The sequence below is a fragment of the Carcharodon carcharias genome, chromosome 13, assembly GCF_017639515.1.
Source record: "Carcharodon carcharias isolate sCarCar2 chromosome 13, sCarCar2.pri, whole genome shotgun sequence".
Taxonomy (NCBI): domain Eukaryota; kingdom Metazoa; phylum Chordata; class Chondrichthyes; order Lamniformes; family Lamnidae; genus Carcharodon; species Carcharodon carcharias.
In genome coordinates, this window is record NC_054479.1 from 30,141,771 (window position 1) to 30,158,359 (window position 16,589).

The 16,589-nt window shown below is 43.3% G+C and overlaps 1 pseudogene; it reads left to right on the forward strand.

The window, feature by feature from the left end:
* The first annotated feature begins 8,322 nt into the window (after nucleotides 1–8,322).
* Nucleotides 8,323–8,408, forward strand: LOC121286585 (annotated as a pseudogene).
* The last annotated feature ends 8,181 nt before the right edge of the window (nucleotides 8,409–16,589 follow it).

Here is a 16,589-nt window from a genome sequence, read left to right on the forward strand (position 1 = left end):
CATCCAGTTCTCATGCCCACATGTCCGTCCTTGGCCTGCTGTAATGTTCCAGTGAAGCTCAACGCAAACAAGGAGGAACAGCACCTCATCTTCCGATATGGCACTTTACAGCGTTCCAGACTTAATATCGAGTTCAACAATTTCAGATCATGAACTCTCTCCTCCATCCCCATCCCCTTTCCGATTCCCCTTTTTCCAAAAATTTATAATTTTTTTTACAAATATATTTTTCTTTTCCCTCCCATTTTTAAATTTATTTTGCTCTATTTTTCATCTCCACCTTTTAGCCCATTTCGATCCCTTCCCCCCACCCCCACTAGGGCCATCTGCCACTTGCTTGTCCTGCTTTCTACCCTTAATGCCCCCATTAGCACATCCTCAGTCTCTTCTTGGCCTCCAAATATCACTGGCCCCATATCGAGCTCTAACTGTCCCACCCACCCCCCTTTACCAGCTTATATTTCATCTCATTTCTATATGTCTTAATTCTGATGAAGGGTCATACGGACTCAAAACGTCAACTGTATCCATCTTGGCAGATGCTGTCAGACCTGCTGAGTTTTTCCAGGTATTTTTGTTTTTGTTCTATCCCCTCAGTGTTCTCCTGAGCGTGCTCATCCTCTGACTCATTACTGGGCTCATCATCTGCAGCCAGAGCATCTGCGTCTACATCTTCGTCCTCCACTGTGTCCCCCCTTTCCAGCACCAAATTGTGGAGAGTGCAGCATGCAACCACTATCAGTGGCACACGATCTTGGAGATACTGGAATGCACCCCCTGAACGGTCCAAGCATTGGAAGTGCATCTTGAGAAAACCGATGGTTCTGTCTACCACTGCCCTTGTGGAGGTGTGGCTCCTATTGTACCGTTACTAGGCCTCTGATCTTGGATGGCGGAGATGCGTCATGAGCCAACTTCTGAGGGGATAGCCTTGTCACCGAGCAGCCATCCATCCAGCCGGGCTGAAGCACTGAAGAACCTCGGCACCTCAAGATGTAGGTGTCATGGGAGCTACCTGGGTACCTTGCAGAGGCTTGCAGAACCTTCATCCTCCGGTCACAAACTATCTGCACGTTCATGGAGTGGAATCCCTTACTGTTGACAAAGGCACCCGGCTGACCCGCTGGCGCCCTGATAGCCACATGTGTGCAGTCTACTGCACCCTGGACACGAGGGAGCCCAGCAATCGCTGCAAAGCCTCCGGCTCATTCCGCCTGGTTGGACTCGTCCAAGCGGTGGTGAATGAAAGTCAATACCCGCCTGAACAGAGCATCTGTCACCAGCTTGACGCAACTGGACAGCTGATTGGGAGACTCCACACAGATCACCCACTGACCCCTGGAAAGAGCCAAAGACATAGAAGTTGAGGGCCATGTGACCTCCTGTGCCACTGGCCTGCAGTGTCCATCCCACAGTTGGAGCTGATCTCAGGGCCGATCATCTGACAGATGGAGATCACTGTCTCCCTTGAGATGGAGCCTCCTTCGGCACTGCAACTCAGACATATTGAGGTAGCTGCAGCGCCGCTTGTAAACCCTGGCAGCAGGATAGTGCCGTCTTCTGCGGCCCCTTCGGCCTTGCACCCGTTGTGGCTGCACCTGTCCTCCCAAAGCTGGCTCCCCTGGAGTCTGAAATATGGACTCCTGGCCTCCTCCCCCTTCTGGCCCTCTCTTCCTCAGAGGAGGAGGTGCCTCCAGTGGAGAGCACAATCCCCATTCCCAGGGTAAGTGAAGGCTGCCCGAAACCTGCAAGGTCCCAAGAATTATGTTTCCTCCAGAGTCCTGAACTGAAGCCTGTTTTGTCAAAGCTGCTCTGAAGAGAATTGAAGTTGTCCTGTTCACACAAGCAAGCAGCAGTAAGTTTAAAAAGTAAATTACTAACAACTCTTATCCCGCCCGTGGATGAGGTTTTTAAAAATGTGGTCTACCCACCTGCCCATAGCGCCCATGTGACGCACTGAAAATCACACGGGCTGCTAGAAATCGTTGTCAATTGCTGCCTCAAGGGCCTGAACTGGCCCGTTAATTAATGGTGGGTGCACCTCGGAAGTCATAGAGCACACCCGCCCTCTGAAATATCACGATGGTGCACGGTGACGTCGGGACGCATGCCCTATGTCATTGCGCGTCATTTTACCTGCATTTTACCTCCACACGCCAAATGCAAAATTCTGCCCAATGACTCCCTATCCTGGATGAAGAGCAGACTTGATAACAAATGCAATAAGGCACACAAACTGCAGACTGATTCCACCCCCTCAACCTCATTCCGAACTTGCCTAGTTTGTCATCCAAGGAGATTGTTTCCTTTCCCCCACACACCAGCACAGAGAATTCTACCCAGGAAAATATACATTGAGGGGGGTCAGGAAGGATAAGCTGCAGAATCTCACAGCACCAAGAAACAAGGGGGGTTGGGGATGGGTGGTGTGGGCAGTGCAGGAAAAGGAGAAACTGTTTTCTTCTCAGTAGGGCACTGGGGAGGAAGTGATAAGTGGCTTCAGAATCACAACACCGAGAGCTGGAAGGGCTATTCGAGGAATACTGTTTGCATGGAGGACAATTTCCCAGAGTATGTGCCAATTGGCAGGTGTGGCTGTCAAGTTTACAACTCTGCTTTTCCACCACATTTTAGAAGGTTTGTACCCCTTGCAGTTAACGCTGCAGCAAGTGACACATATTAACACCTGCAATGGAGCCACAGGTGAGATGTGTTCTCATACACAGCCAGGTATTCTCAGGGGCCAAGGCTTTCTCATCCATGGATGTCTAGAATGCAGCTCTGGAGGTCACTGGGGCAAGATTGGAGATTCCACACTTTGGCTAGAGCCATGTCTTTTGGTTGAACTGATCTGAAAGCTGCCTTTAGGCCAGCCGTCCAACAGGTCAATGGGGATGCAGGGCTCAGTGGAATGGCAGCATCTGAAGTGCTTTCTACAGTTGTCTCTCAGGACTGCAACATGCCAGGATTGCACTATTTCCCCCTCAGAATGCAATGTCTGTAGCTGGTAACAGATGACACTAGGTTGCTCATTGCCAGCTGTCATGAGCCAAGGATTATTTCAGTGACCCATCTCCTGCCAACCTGCCTTGAAGTGGTATTTAGAACTAGCAGCATGATTAGTCGGTATTTGGCAAAGGAATCGGTGTAAATGCTGGGTACATTGTTAGTTTTAAAAAAACATTTTTTCCTATAATTTGTACATTTTGCACTGATGTTGTATTTTGTACGTTCATTGCCAAAATGGACCATTCTGCTGGTGTGCACATATGCTTAGACATATTGGGACAGTGTTGTTGGAGCATCGAGGGCTGTGCAGCAGTCAGGTGCTAACAACATTAGTGGTTTCAAGAAAGATCCCTTTCTTGGCAGCTGGTGCAGAATGAGATGTGAATATGGTCACTTTAGCTAATCAATGGCTGAACACATCCTGCTCAATCCAATTGTGTAGCAGCCAGGAATGATCCCTTGGAATGATTATCATTCCCAGTTGCTGGGGTCTGCAGGTTCCTTTCCTCAGACAGCACGTGCTTCTCTTCAAAGTTGAATTGACGGTCTTCCATCAGTCAAGAAGTTCTGCTGCAATTATACAGGGCAAGTGTTAGGCCACAGCTGGAGTACCACATGCAGTTTTGGTCTCCATACCTATGGAGGACATTTATCTTAGAAGGACTGCGACAAGGCTTCACTTAAGTAACTCACCACTTGACTCCCCAAAGCCTGTTCACTACCCACAAGGCAAAAGTCAGGTGTGTGTTGGAATACCGTCCACTTGCCTGGATGGGTGTGGCTCCAACAACCCTCTAGAAGCTTGACACTATCCAAGACAAAGCAGCCCACTTAATCAGCACCAATCCACCATGTAAAACATTCAATCCCTCCACAATCGCAGTGTGTACCATCTCGCTAAGGCTCCTTCAACAACAAACCCCCAACCTTTACCACCTAGAAGAATTAGAGCAGCAGACACATTGGAACACCACCACCTGCAAGTTCCCTTCCAAGTCACACACCATCCTTTCTTGGAACAATATTGCCACTTCTTCATTTTCACTGGGTCAAAATCCTGGAATTCCTTTTTTAAAATTTCTTTCATGGGGTGTGGGCATCACTGGCAAGGCCAGTATTTATTGCCCATCCCTAAGTACAGTCTCTACTGAGTGGCATGCTAAGCCATTTCAGAGGGCAGTCAACCACATGTAAGGATAGCAGATTTCCTTCTGTTGACTGAACCAGATGGGCTCTTGTGACAATCAGTGATAGTTTCATGGTCAGTATTGCTGAGGTTAGCTTTCAATTCCAGATTTTTAAAAATTGAATTTAATTCCACCAGCTGCCATTTGAACCAATGTTCCCAGAGCACCAGCCTGGGCCTCTGTATTACTAGTTCAGTAACATTACCATTATACCAGCGTCTTCCCACTAACAGCGCTGTGGCTGTACTTCGAGCACATTGACAACAGCGATTCAAGAAGAAAGCTCCCCACCATCTTCTCAAAGACATTGGGGACGGGCAATAAATGCTGACCTTGCAAGTGATGCTCACATCCCAAGAACAAATATAAAATGATTGATACCTGGGAAAAGCGGATGATGCAATGAGGAGAGATTGAGTAGACTAGGTCTATATTTCCTGGAGTATGGAAGAATGAGGGGGGAAATCCAATTAAAACACGATTAAGGGGCTTGACAGGATAGATGCTGATAAAATGTTCCCTGGCTGAGGAACATAGACCATGGGGGCTCTCAGTCTCAGAAGGTGAGATAAGGAGAAATTTCGTCTCTTAGGACTGAGATGATGAGAAATGTCTTTAAAAGTGTTGTGATTTCTTGTAATTCTCTACACTAGAAAGCTGTGGATGGCCAGCTGTTGAATGCTTTCAAGACAGAGGTTGTTAGAAAGGGAATTAAGTGATATGGGGATAATGCTAAAAGGTGGAATTGAGGCAGGTAAATCAGTCATGATCATGCTAGATGGCCTCTTAAAGGGCCAAATTACCTACTCCAGTTTCTACTTTACATGTTCTTGATTGTGCAGACCGCAGCTTGCGGCACTGATCCTCATAGCCCTTGGGGGCACTTGCTGCAGTTTTCCAAAAGTTTTATCCAGGCACCAAACTCTGTTCTCTAACAGTCCTGAGGCCACTCTTCTCTCAAACTAGTCACTGCATTGCTCTGGCTGTGTGTGTCCTCTTCCCCTGTGCTGGGATGCTTCGGTGGAAGTGTGGGCCATGATTTTAGGCGACATCTGTGGACTTGGCTGTTCTTATGGAAGGTTGCAAAGGAGGGGGCAAATGCAGCCTGGGACAACTGGAAAACTTCAATCTCAGAACACCTGCGAAAGGTGCTGGAAGGACCTATGTTGCCTTGGCTGTACTTGGTGGGCAGGTATCTTCTGCAACATTGCCTGATTCCACCTCAGCTCCACGTGTCATAATAATGGCAGAGCAAAGCACGTCCAAGGAGAGCCCCATCCCTACTTCAAAGTCATTCTGAATACAGGGGATAAATTGCAATTTTCAATAAGCAAAACTGTGAAGAAAAATAGAGCAAATGTTTCTGAAGGCAAAAGACTGCAAAGCGTTTGGACATTTCAACTCTCTCAAACTCTGTTTCCAGTTGTATCAGGTGACTGGAAAAAGCAGGTTGTGCCTGACTTAAAGTACGGATTTACCCAGAATGCAATAACGGCATTGAAGCAGGACATTCCTCATGCAAAGCTGAGGTAAAGATCCAGGAAACTGGTGTTTCGCACAACAACAGAACATAAGCTCTATAATGTACTACAACAATAATTTCCTCAATATTCGCCATGCGACGACTGTGTAACCACAGCGCTACTGCCAAAGATTGATTAAAGCATTGAGGAGAAAATTCCTCACAAAGATTTTCTAAAAATCTGGGGAAGTGTGTGTATATGACATCTGTGAATTACTGATGGGTGGCTGTGCCTTTTCTGGAATTTCCTCCCTAAACCTCTCCCCCTCTCCAGCTTGCTTTCCTCCTCTAAGACTCTTCGTTAAAACCTACCTCTTTGCTCAAGCTTTTAGTCACCTGACCTAATTGCTCCTTCTGAGGCTCAGTGTCAGGTTTTGTTTTATAATACCTCTGTGACTGGTCTTGAAATTTTATTATGTTAAAGGTGCTACATAAATACAAGATGTTGTTTGGGGAGGGGGGAGGGTAGCTCATTTAACTAGAGTGTGGAGGCCTGCCTCCATGCCTTAATTGCCCCATACTTAATGTCAAGTGGTGCCCCTAAAGCCAACCAATTGCCTCCCGCTAATGGGGAGATATGCCCAGGTCCTTCGTGGACTACAGCTAATTATCATTATTGTTACCACACTCCACGCCCCCAATGACCATTACCACCATTACTCATGGAAAATCAAGGCAAAAGCGATTTATTTCCCAGTTAACATTGAATATATCAAAAATGGTTTGTTTTTATTGACTTTGGGGCACTTGGCATTGTTTCTTAGCAAACAGAAAATAACAGTTCAAGGTCATGAACTTTAAAAGCGTGGGTGAGATAGAATTTCCCTTCGTGGGCTCACTAATGCAGTTTTACTTTGCAACCAGTAAACCTGCAGTTCCCCTTTATCGGCAGAGAGCAGCTGGGGTTTAGGGCAGAAGGATGGTTTTCTGTGAAAACTGTGCCTGGGGATCCGACAACCACCATTGTTTTTTTTTTTTTACACAATTTGATTTGTGCAATACTGGGGAGCACCGAGACCATCAAATTCAAAGAGTAAGCTCCTGACACACTTCCCTCTCGCGTCATTTTGTCTTCATTTGCTTAGGAAATTGAAAAAAAACCCAAACAGCCTTCGCCAGCAATAATGTAGAGCAGAGCACAAAGTAAAATATGCATGATACAGCTACAACAACTTGCATTTATGTAGCCTCTTTACCGTGGTAAAATATCCCAAAACAGGAAAACACAAGTGACGGAGAGCTCTCACTTAACTGGAATTTACCATGAAAAATGTATGCAGCAAAAAAGAATCAAGAGAATGGGTGTAGCAGTAGATTGAATGAGTTTAATTGAATAACCACAAACGTGCTTATCAGGTAATTCAGTTACGTGGAATAGTCTGAGAAAAATGAAAGCCACTAACATGCACTGAGAGCACAACTGTTTCCTGCAGTGGTGTGACATTTTTATAGAAATGTGATTTACCTGAAAATTAATGATTCTCTTCAATATAAAGCGCTTCTGGGCAAGAACCAAAGTTACGTTAATGAATTAGAATATATTGCTGTCAGCCATGGCTCATTATCTCACACTCAACTCGGAATGGGAGCAACTGAGGATTAAATCTCACTCCAGACATCTGAGCCCATAATTGAGGCTGACATTCCAGTGCGGTGCTGAGGAGTGATGCACCCGTCAGAGGTGCCATCTTTTAAATGACACGTTAAACCGAAGCCCCCCACCACCACCACCCCCCCGCCCATCCCATCTACTCTCTCTCAGGTGGACATAAAAGGTCTTATGGCTCTATTTAGAAGATTTAAGTTGCAGACTTTGGGTGGTTCATCTCTTTGGGACATCAATGTGGGAGAATTGCAATGTCATCTTAATTTCACAGTTGTTCTGCCTTGCTACTGGGTGTTACTTTGGCTAAGAGTGTGCCCCATTAAATGTTTGGATTTAGCACACAGTTTTGAGGCTAACTGATTATAATTTAAACCTAGTTGCAGGCGCTGAAACCGACAACTGCAGGTTTGGCACTTACCGGTGAGTGCTTACAAGATACGATCTTCCTGGAGTTGTTTACATTACTTCCACATACCCACTTCCACTAAAGACTCGTAGTGCACTGTGCCGACTGAAAGAAGCCGATACGGAAGGAACCTCAGGGACCTAGAGAGCGGACGCCCCAGTTGTTGGATGGGGTACTGGAGGCCCTGGTGAAGGACATGCTGAGGAGAGATACCCTCCACCCACAAGGAAGAAGTAATCCATCTCAGTCTCCTGCCCCTCTCGCCTGTAGCAGCTGGTGCTACTCTACCTGGCCTCATGTCTCCTCCCATTATTCCTCTTGCAGACGAAGGGAAATCTCAGCAAGATGCTGATGACCAAGTATTCCCTTTCTCCTGGTCATTTCTATAAAGTGTCCTATAAAAAGGTAGAGCAATGCAATAGTTACTCATCTTAGGTGAAGTCCTCAGAGAATTTCCAGAATAAATATTGATAAAAAGAGTGTTTGTGACAAAGTGTCCCAGGAATTCCTCCAATGTATTTCAAAAATCTTCAAACCAGCAAGTGAACATTAAAAGGTGATTTACTATTAAGTAGAGCTCAAAAATCTTCTGCAAGGATGGAAGGGGCCCTAGTGGCCTTACAATACACAAATGGTTAAGGCATTGCCATCTGCTTGGTGGCATGTAACCATGTTTAAAAAAAAATCTAGTTTATTCTCAATTAGCTGTTCACTGTTAGGAGCAGGCACTAGTTCAAGGCCTGGCCACCAAAATACTGTGCAGCCTCTTAAATTACTTGGTAACACTCATTAAATTGGCAACCAGCTGCTTAACGATTCTCCCAAAATCTGTTATAAGCAATTCAAAAAGCTACTCTATATCTTGCGTGGTCTATCACTTCTGGCCTACATAGTTTACTATTCGTCATCTAGCTACCCAAGTGAAAATGCTACAGAGTGTGTGCTGAATGTCAGCACATTTTCTGCACTGAGTGCCAAGCCCAACTTCCACGTAACATTTCAATTGTTCTAACTTTACATCAAAATAAAAGATAGCCCCTAATAGCTTGAGCTGACAATTATGAATTTCATCTCTGGGTCAGACTTGTCCAGGGCCTTGCAGCCGACATCTTAGAAGGGATCTCACTGCTGATCATACCTGCAGATACAGATGAAACTCTTCTCAGTTGGTTCAAACATTTCCCCAAAGTTGGGACCAGTTAATAAGAATCTTGCAGTCGCTGAAACTCAATTTCGCTTCCGTATCACCTTCTCCAAACCTCCTTTTTTGACTTTTAAGTGCAGTAACTATGCTGATGTCGGTAAACTTGGCAATTATTTTGCACCAAGCAACAGGTTTTCTGTTTCTTCATGAAAACCAGTTTTCAATTCAAACCAGAAACTGGAGTTCCTACACTCAAAGCATGGCACACTGTACTGTACATAAATTGCAGGTGAATAGCAGCACTGTCAAATTCTTTAAATATATATAAATAATTCCATTCAATTGTTCTGAGCATCTCAGCATTAATAAAAACTACATGAGTGCCTAATATCAAGAGACTTAACATTTCTCCACGTGCCACTTGCTGGCATTTATAATAAATCAATAATTATGGACGAAGGTGTGAATTTACAGTACATTAAAAAAACATGGGTATTATCTGCAGACCATTGAGCATTTCATTCCCATCCATTTCCTCTCCTTTTTTCTGCCTCCCTCATATAAGAGTGATGTTAGAGCACAGTTCAGTGCAATTCCCTCTACATGTCATATGTATATGGCTGCCACAAGTGACCAATTTCTCTGCAAAGACTCAGTCATCGAGTAAAACAGCCTGCAATTGCTGCGTAGAGCATGACTGCACCACCCAATCCTGTCCTCATGTACATACTCACACCTACTTTCCAGTTTAATTATCAAACATAGCAACATTGATTCAGATTATTTTCTTCCACACCAGCCACTGGGTGCTGAGGCTACTTGTTGCTCCTTAACCATTGCTCAGGTTGAATTAATCTAAGTCAGCACAAAAAGGATTAAATCATATAATTTCCTTATCAGTGCACCCCAATACCACGTGTCGTGCATTATCAAGATGAGTCAGGTCATTAGATTGGGAGTTTTAATAAAGATCACTGGTTCTGCTTGGTAGAGGCTCGACCCTAATATGCTTAGTGAAGCCACCAACTGATAAGAAAGGTCATTTAAGCACTTCTGAGAATCACGAAGTAGAAAATCTTAAGTTTTCTAACTGGATCTGAGAGTGCGATAGTGCAGCAAAAGTTTTTCATCTGTGTGACTATATCCATTTGATCTATGTTCCTAAAACTACACCAACCTCAGAAGATTAACCTCAAATGTTTAAAGGCTACTTTAGATGGTGAAATATTTCACATGACCCCTTTGTGTAGTCGCTTTCAATCAAATTATTACTGTTATGGAGCTGTTGATGTCAAATATTAAATTTAAATCTCATCTGCTGCACTCACATATGGACCTTTTTTTTAAAAAGGCAGTTTCTACTGTTAAAACAAAGGCATTGACTTAAGATGGCTGCCACAAGTCACCTGACAGTTGGGACTGCAAGTTGATCAAGCTCTGAAAGCTTCTAGAACTGGATTAAAATGAACATGCCTAGACCTCATCCTTGTGGAATGTCACACCTGCCCTTGTCAAGACTTGCCTCAACACAGCAAGGACAATAAGGTCTCACGCTGTCTCCAGGTCTAACAGATAATAAAAGCGAACCCACAAAACTGATTTTGCACAAAACAGATTATGCACAAGGGAAGTGCTAAGGACCCCATCTGCCTCTATTGTATATTGATGGTTTGACCATGAGAGGTGGAAACTCCTTCGTTAACATGAATAATTTGTTTTCCATTGCATATCAATGGCCAGTTGTCACATGACTGAAACTCTGATTTTTGAAAGTCTTTTATTATAAAACCCTGCTGGCTTAAAGGCAGTCTAGGAAGAAACATTTGAAGGCAGTTAAAAAGCTGTTTACCTCTCCCATTCTCTTTCAACTGAGTTGCACCCTGCCTACTTACATCGCAGTGAGGACAGCATACAGAGCAATTCTAAGAAGACTTAAAATCCCAAAGCAGCATTTCCAGTGGGGATAAAAAGGACTACTGCTTTAAGAATTGCCTCAGCTATGAACACCAGCAAGGGACTCTGTGAACGCTTTATATCTATGCCTTTTTTAATTGAATCTTAATTTGGCCAAAAGTTAATCTCCTCTACTTTGTAACTTATGCTCTGACAGTCAGGATGTTGTTTACTTTTTTTATTAATAAGTATTTTATTATATCTACCCGGGTAGGTTTTTAGCACAATCCCTTACTTGTTTAAACTCAAAGGCTGTTGGACTGAGTTTTTTGCAATCAGCATGTAAATAGTGAAGTACATAGCAGTGAGGCTACCAATTATTAAAAAAACAGAAAGTGCTGGAAACACTCAGAACATTAGGCAGCATCAGTGGAGAGAGAAAGAGAGTTAATTTTTCAGGGCAATGACCTTTCATTAAAACTGGAAAATGTGAGAGGTGTAACAGGTTTTAAGCAAGTACTGAGTCAGGGAAAAGAAGAAGGGGGTTAAAGAGCAAAATGGTGGAAGGCAGGAGAGATAAAATGACAAAAGGAATAATGGTGTAAGGCAAAAGGGAGTGTTGGAGAGTAATGATGATTACTGTAAAGTGGCTAATTTTCCATTGAGTTTCATTAGAACAATGAAAGGGGCAGAAGTCAAGCAAGTCAGAGTTAATATAGCAAGTGACTAAAGGCCCAGCATTACGCTTGCAGATTGAACGAAGGTATTCAGTAAAGCAATTGCCCAATCTGCAATTGGTCTCCCGAATTCATGAGCAACAGTACATAAATTGAAAGAACTACAAGTAAATCGCTGTTACACTTGGAAGGGCGAAGCAGGAGATGGAACAGCAAAACCAGCACTTGCATGGGAAGGAGAATGGGTATTGGAGGTGGTGGACCAGGGTGACGAACTTCTGGAAGAAGTTTAAGGGTCACTTTGGCAGAACCTAAGAGTGCAGGGGTGGGGTGGGGTGATGCTGGTGGTGGTGTTGGGGGGTGGGGGGGGGGGGATGTGCTGCTAGAGTTTTTCAGGACGCCATAGAAAAGACTGAAGAGGAGAGCACAAAGCGCATGCGGTGAGTACTGAACATGCGCAAAGCTCCAACATCGCAAATAATGGAAAATCAGCATCCTGGCCTCAAACAACTCAGGACACAAGACAACCAGCCCAATGCTGTAAAATCTGGGATGGTTGGTCAGCCTGCCTCTATCATGGTTCTGGGAGAGAGCAGAAGTGTGGGAAATGGGATGGACACTGTTCAGGGCCCTGTTAACCCACAAGGGAGGGGAATCCTCAGTTGAGGAAAGACATGGCAGGGAAAACATATCAAGAGCACTGGTGTGGAAGAGAGTTCTGGCAGAACAGATCTGACAGAGGCAGAGAAACTGGGATAATGGAAGAGAGAGCTTATAGGAAGCGGAATGGGAGGAAGTGTAGTCAAGCTAGCTGTGGGAGTTAAGACTGCCAAGCTCAGCTATTCTGCATCATGAAGCTTCCCTCTTGGAGGCTTTGTCCGATTTGTTCATCATCCAAGAAGTTTTGTTTAGAAGCAAAATCCCCACCCTCTTCTTCCATTTGAAAGTCATGATTTTTCTCCCCAAACTGGATTTTCTTCCTGCATTGTGAAAGCATTACAAAAGGAAAGGATATTCTAAATTTCAAGAAAGTATTCCATTTCAATTAATGACATTTGGGTCTTGTATTGGTAGCACATTCAGTCACCATCAGCAATGTAACCAACGTCTTACAGACCTGAGTAAAAAGTGTTGGCTTAAGTCGAAACTGCTATTTATTGCTCATTAAATTTGGTGTTAACCAATTAGCCAGGAATCAGATCTAATCTAAAAGTTTGTATTTAATGAGTAATAGGCATAATCTCACTACGAGATTCTTAACACATCAACCACCATTTCAACTCAGCAGGTCTGACAGCATCTGTGGAGAGTACGGACCCGAAACGTTAACTCTGTCTTTCTCTCCACAGATGCTGTCAGGTCTGCTGAGTTTTTCCAGCACTTTTTGTTTTTGTTTCAAATTTCCAGCCTCTGCAGTATTTTGCCTTTAGCCACCATTTTAACCTTAGCCATATTCTACACAGTCTTGTAAAATCTCCTCTTGACTCGTTTAGAATAGGATTGCAACCAGTGTCTCTACTCAAATCATTTTAGAAGCAAATGAAAATATTCACAGCTTCACAAAATGCATAAACATTTCAATAATTTTCAACATCTGTCCAATTGTCTTTCTTCTTTCCTTATTCTGTTAGTAAATGAGCTGACTCCCTTTCATTCAACTCCCTCAGCTGGTCACAACAAAGATTATTTAAAAGGGGTCCTTCCCCCTGTGGATAACTTTTCCCAGTCCAAATGCATTTTTTTAAATGGAGGAATCAATTTAACCAGGCTTTGAGTCAAAGAAAAAGTTTATTAGTTGCTAGAGAAACCTGAGAAAAATAATAAAAACACAACACACATACACACAGATCAGAAATGAGAAGTTAAGAGTCCAAATAAAAATTAAAGATATATTAAGCACTCTCTGGCCTGTCCATGAGGCACAGATGCCAAAGTGTTATGGCTGTTAAGTTGGGCGACTCAGATAGAGCTGACTTTGGCAGTGGTATTGGAGACACTTGGTTCCGCTGAAGAAGCTGTCCTATTTCCTTTTTGATTTGCCTCGAGCAACAGAGATAGAAAGAGAGAGACTTCGCCTGCAACTGCAGGGGCAACTAGTTGGACTTCTTGTGCTGTCACTCTCAGCACAATAGCACTGCTCTGCAGCTAGCTTTTTAAACCCATTTTTCTGTGTGTATTCCTGTAAGGAGGAAAAAAATCATGTCTTGCGACCAGAGTCTCTTTTAGTTAATCTCTGACCATTTTATCCATTCTGAGATAGGAATTAACAAATGGACTTTAGATACCTGCTAAGATACAGTAATCAGTCTTTTGTCTCTGTAACCACAGGAGATTAAAGTTGTCTTTTGTATCTTTCTGATCTTCCTTTCAAGTGTCACTGCTTAAAGAAGGCCATGACACCTTTTCAGGTGTGACATTCCATGTTCTCTCAGGACAGTTCTGCCAGTATAATCCACATTGGAGTTTTCCAGAAAGAGGTCACTTATACATTATCAGCCATCTTTTGCTCAGTGTCCTTGCTTGTATTTCTTTAAAAACACACACATCTTCCTTAAAAAGATCAATATGTCTGTAAGCAATTTGTGGCTGTAATTTGCTTTTCTTGATTATACTGTTGCATTCTCTATATCTCTAACACACAAGTGGTAGGATAAATAAAATTATCCGTATCACATTTCGGGAAGCAGTATTCCAAACTTTGGGGAGAATTACCGATGGATAATTGAAATGGGATTGCTCCAGGGTAATTTTTAAAGATATAAAACTAATCCAAGATATCCATTCATATTTTTTAATGTCTCCCTTTCCACAGCCACCAGCAACACACACAGCCCTTAATCTCAGCTGGCATTCTATATTCCAAAAAGAATGATTGAGATGGAGGCCAAGCTGACTTGTAATGGTAAAATGGGCTCAATATTTTGGTGTCAGGAGTTCTAGTCAAAAAGTTGGTTGAAGACTCAAAAGTCTCCTTAAAAGCAAGTCATTTCCATGCTGAGTGACCTGAAGCTAGAATTAATGGTTTGTGGATTGAGAGATACATGGTACAGCTCCTTTAAAACAGGAATTTTAGTTTACTAGGTTCTGTGCCAGTCATCAACACCAACAAATCACTCCAGAGTGCCAATGGAAGTACATCACTTGGACTAAAATCTAGAAAGCAACTATACATACAGATAACATCCCTGAATTTGCTGCTATATTCAGCACTAAAGAAACTGAAGACACTCACATTTAGCTCATGTGCTGTTTATGTGCCTTAATATGTCAAATGTAAGCATGTTCAATATTTTTGGCAGTTTTGATGATCTGCCAGTCCAAAACCATGGAGTTTATTTGCAAAAGCACCACCCACCTGGGAGCTCTGCTCAGAATATCCTGCTTTTTACTGCAGTACTCTCTATGGGAAAGTGAGAACCATATTAATCAAGAGCAGCTGCCCACCACCACCCCTATTCCAAAGATATTCAGGCATAATCTAATTATTCAGGTGGATGAGGACCAAGCTGATAAACTCAATCACTCTGGACAATGGACCCTGGCTGAAGAGGGCCTCACCAACCATCTTACTCTAATCATTTTAAACAATGGACACGAAATGTGCTTATAATGACCATTTTTGGTAACTGGTTAGTTTGTGAGAGAAGGTCATGTGACAGCAAGTTAGTCCTTTGTGTTAAAAGGCACCGATTCCCAGAGTCAGAATGCAGAAAGACCATGTGGGGATAACAGAATGGAGAAGACTCTTGGTCCCTTTTTCTCTCTAGCCATTCTGCAAGCATAACCTGCCTGTATTCTGAGCAGTCAAACACCACAAGCAGAGTCTTTAACAACAACCAAGCAACTGCTGACTCCAGGAGGAGGAGACGGGTGATTGCCTGTCCACATTGTAAATTGCTTTAGCGCAGAATCTGGAAGATCACTGAACCTAGCCTGAAACCTTCCAAGTCGTCAACCTACAGGAGCTATATATGATTGTCTCAGTTTTGGGACTCTCAAACCATTCACCTAACCTCCCTCTTTTTGCATCTTACTTCTGTTTGTGTGTGAATCTTTTGAATGTATGTGAGAGAGTGAGTTGGAATTAATTTTTTTAAAAAACATATCAGGTGTTTAAGTACAATAAATATTACTTCTTTTCCTTTTAAAACTGTCAAGATAATCAGTCCATGTGTGTCTTTTACACTCACAGCACTTCAACAGTTAAGCATTCACCAAACTAGCAAGCAAATTCTTTTAAAACATCTGTTACAGTCAACTGAGAGGTGAAAAGAGAAGGGAGCCATTCTACCCACTTCTGGCTGTAACAAGTATGATTGCCCAAAGGCTGCCATTGCACATCTCTGACCCACCTCACCAAATACCTTCAGCCTTGCTCACTGCCAAATCTACCTGTCACTATCAAAGTGACAGCTGTCTGGAATTGTTTTGGGGACCTAGCTGAAGTGCCACATCATCCCTCCTATCTTTTAGTGGAAAAATTCACAGCTTTTTGGGGAGATGCTCCCCATGGGACACAGCTGGCCTGTGATTGCCCAAGAGGATGGAAGATGAGCCTGCCATCCCCCACCGCCAGCATGGTTCAAATGTGGAAAAGAAATCAAGGTAAGAGAATCTGGGGCCTCCTCCTGCTACCCAAGTGCTGTAATAAACACTGCACCACTGGCTGACTTACCCAGAAAATCTACAGGTATCTCCCTCTGGTGGTGAGTAGCATAACTTTCCAACACAACAGATATTGAGGAAATTCAAAGTCAATATCATATAATCTCACTCCTGGGATGTTTATACTTTCACAGAAGGGTATTCAACTATATTTTACCACTTTGTCTGAGGCTTACACAGTGATGTTAGTACAGAGTCAGAGAAGGTCATCAACCTTCACCACAGCCCATTAAGTGACAGAAAGGAAGAAGGGGGGGTGTTAAAAAAATCAGCTGCCATCATTCTAAATGGGATAGATTCAGATCTGATCTGGTAGCTCAAAACTGGGTATCCATGAGGCAGTGTGTGCCATCAGCAGCAAAAAGATAAAACTAAAGGCTCTGAATCTGAATGCACATAGCACTCATAAAGTAAACAAATTGATAGTGTACATTGGGTAAATAAATATGATCTGATAGCCATTACAGAGATATGGCTGCA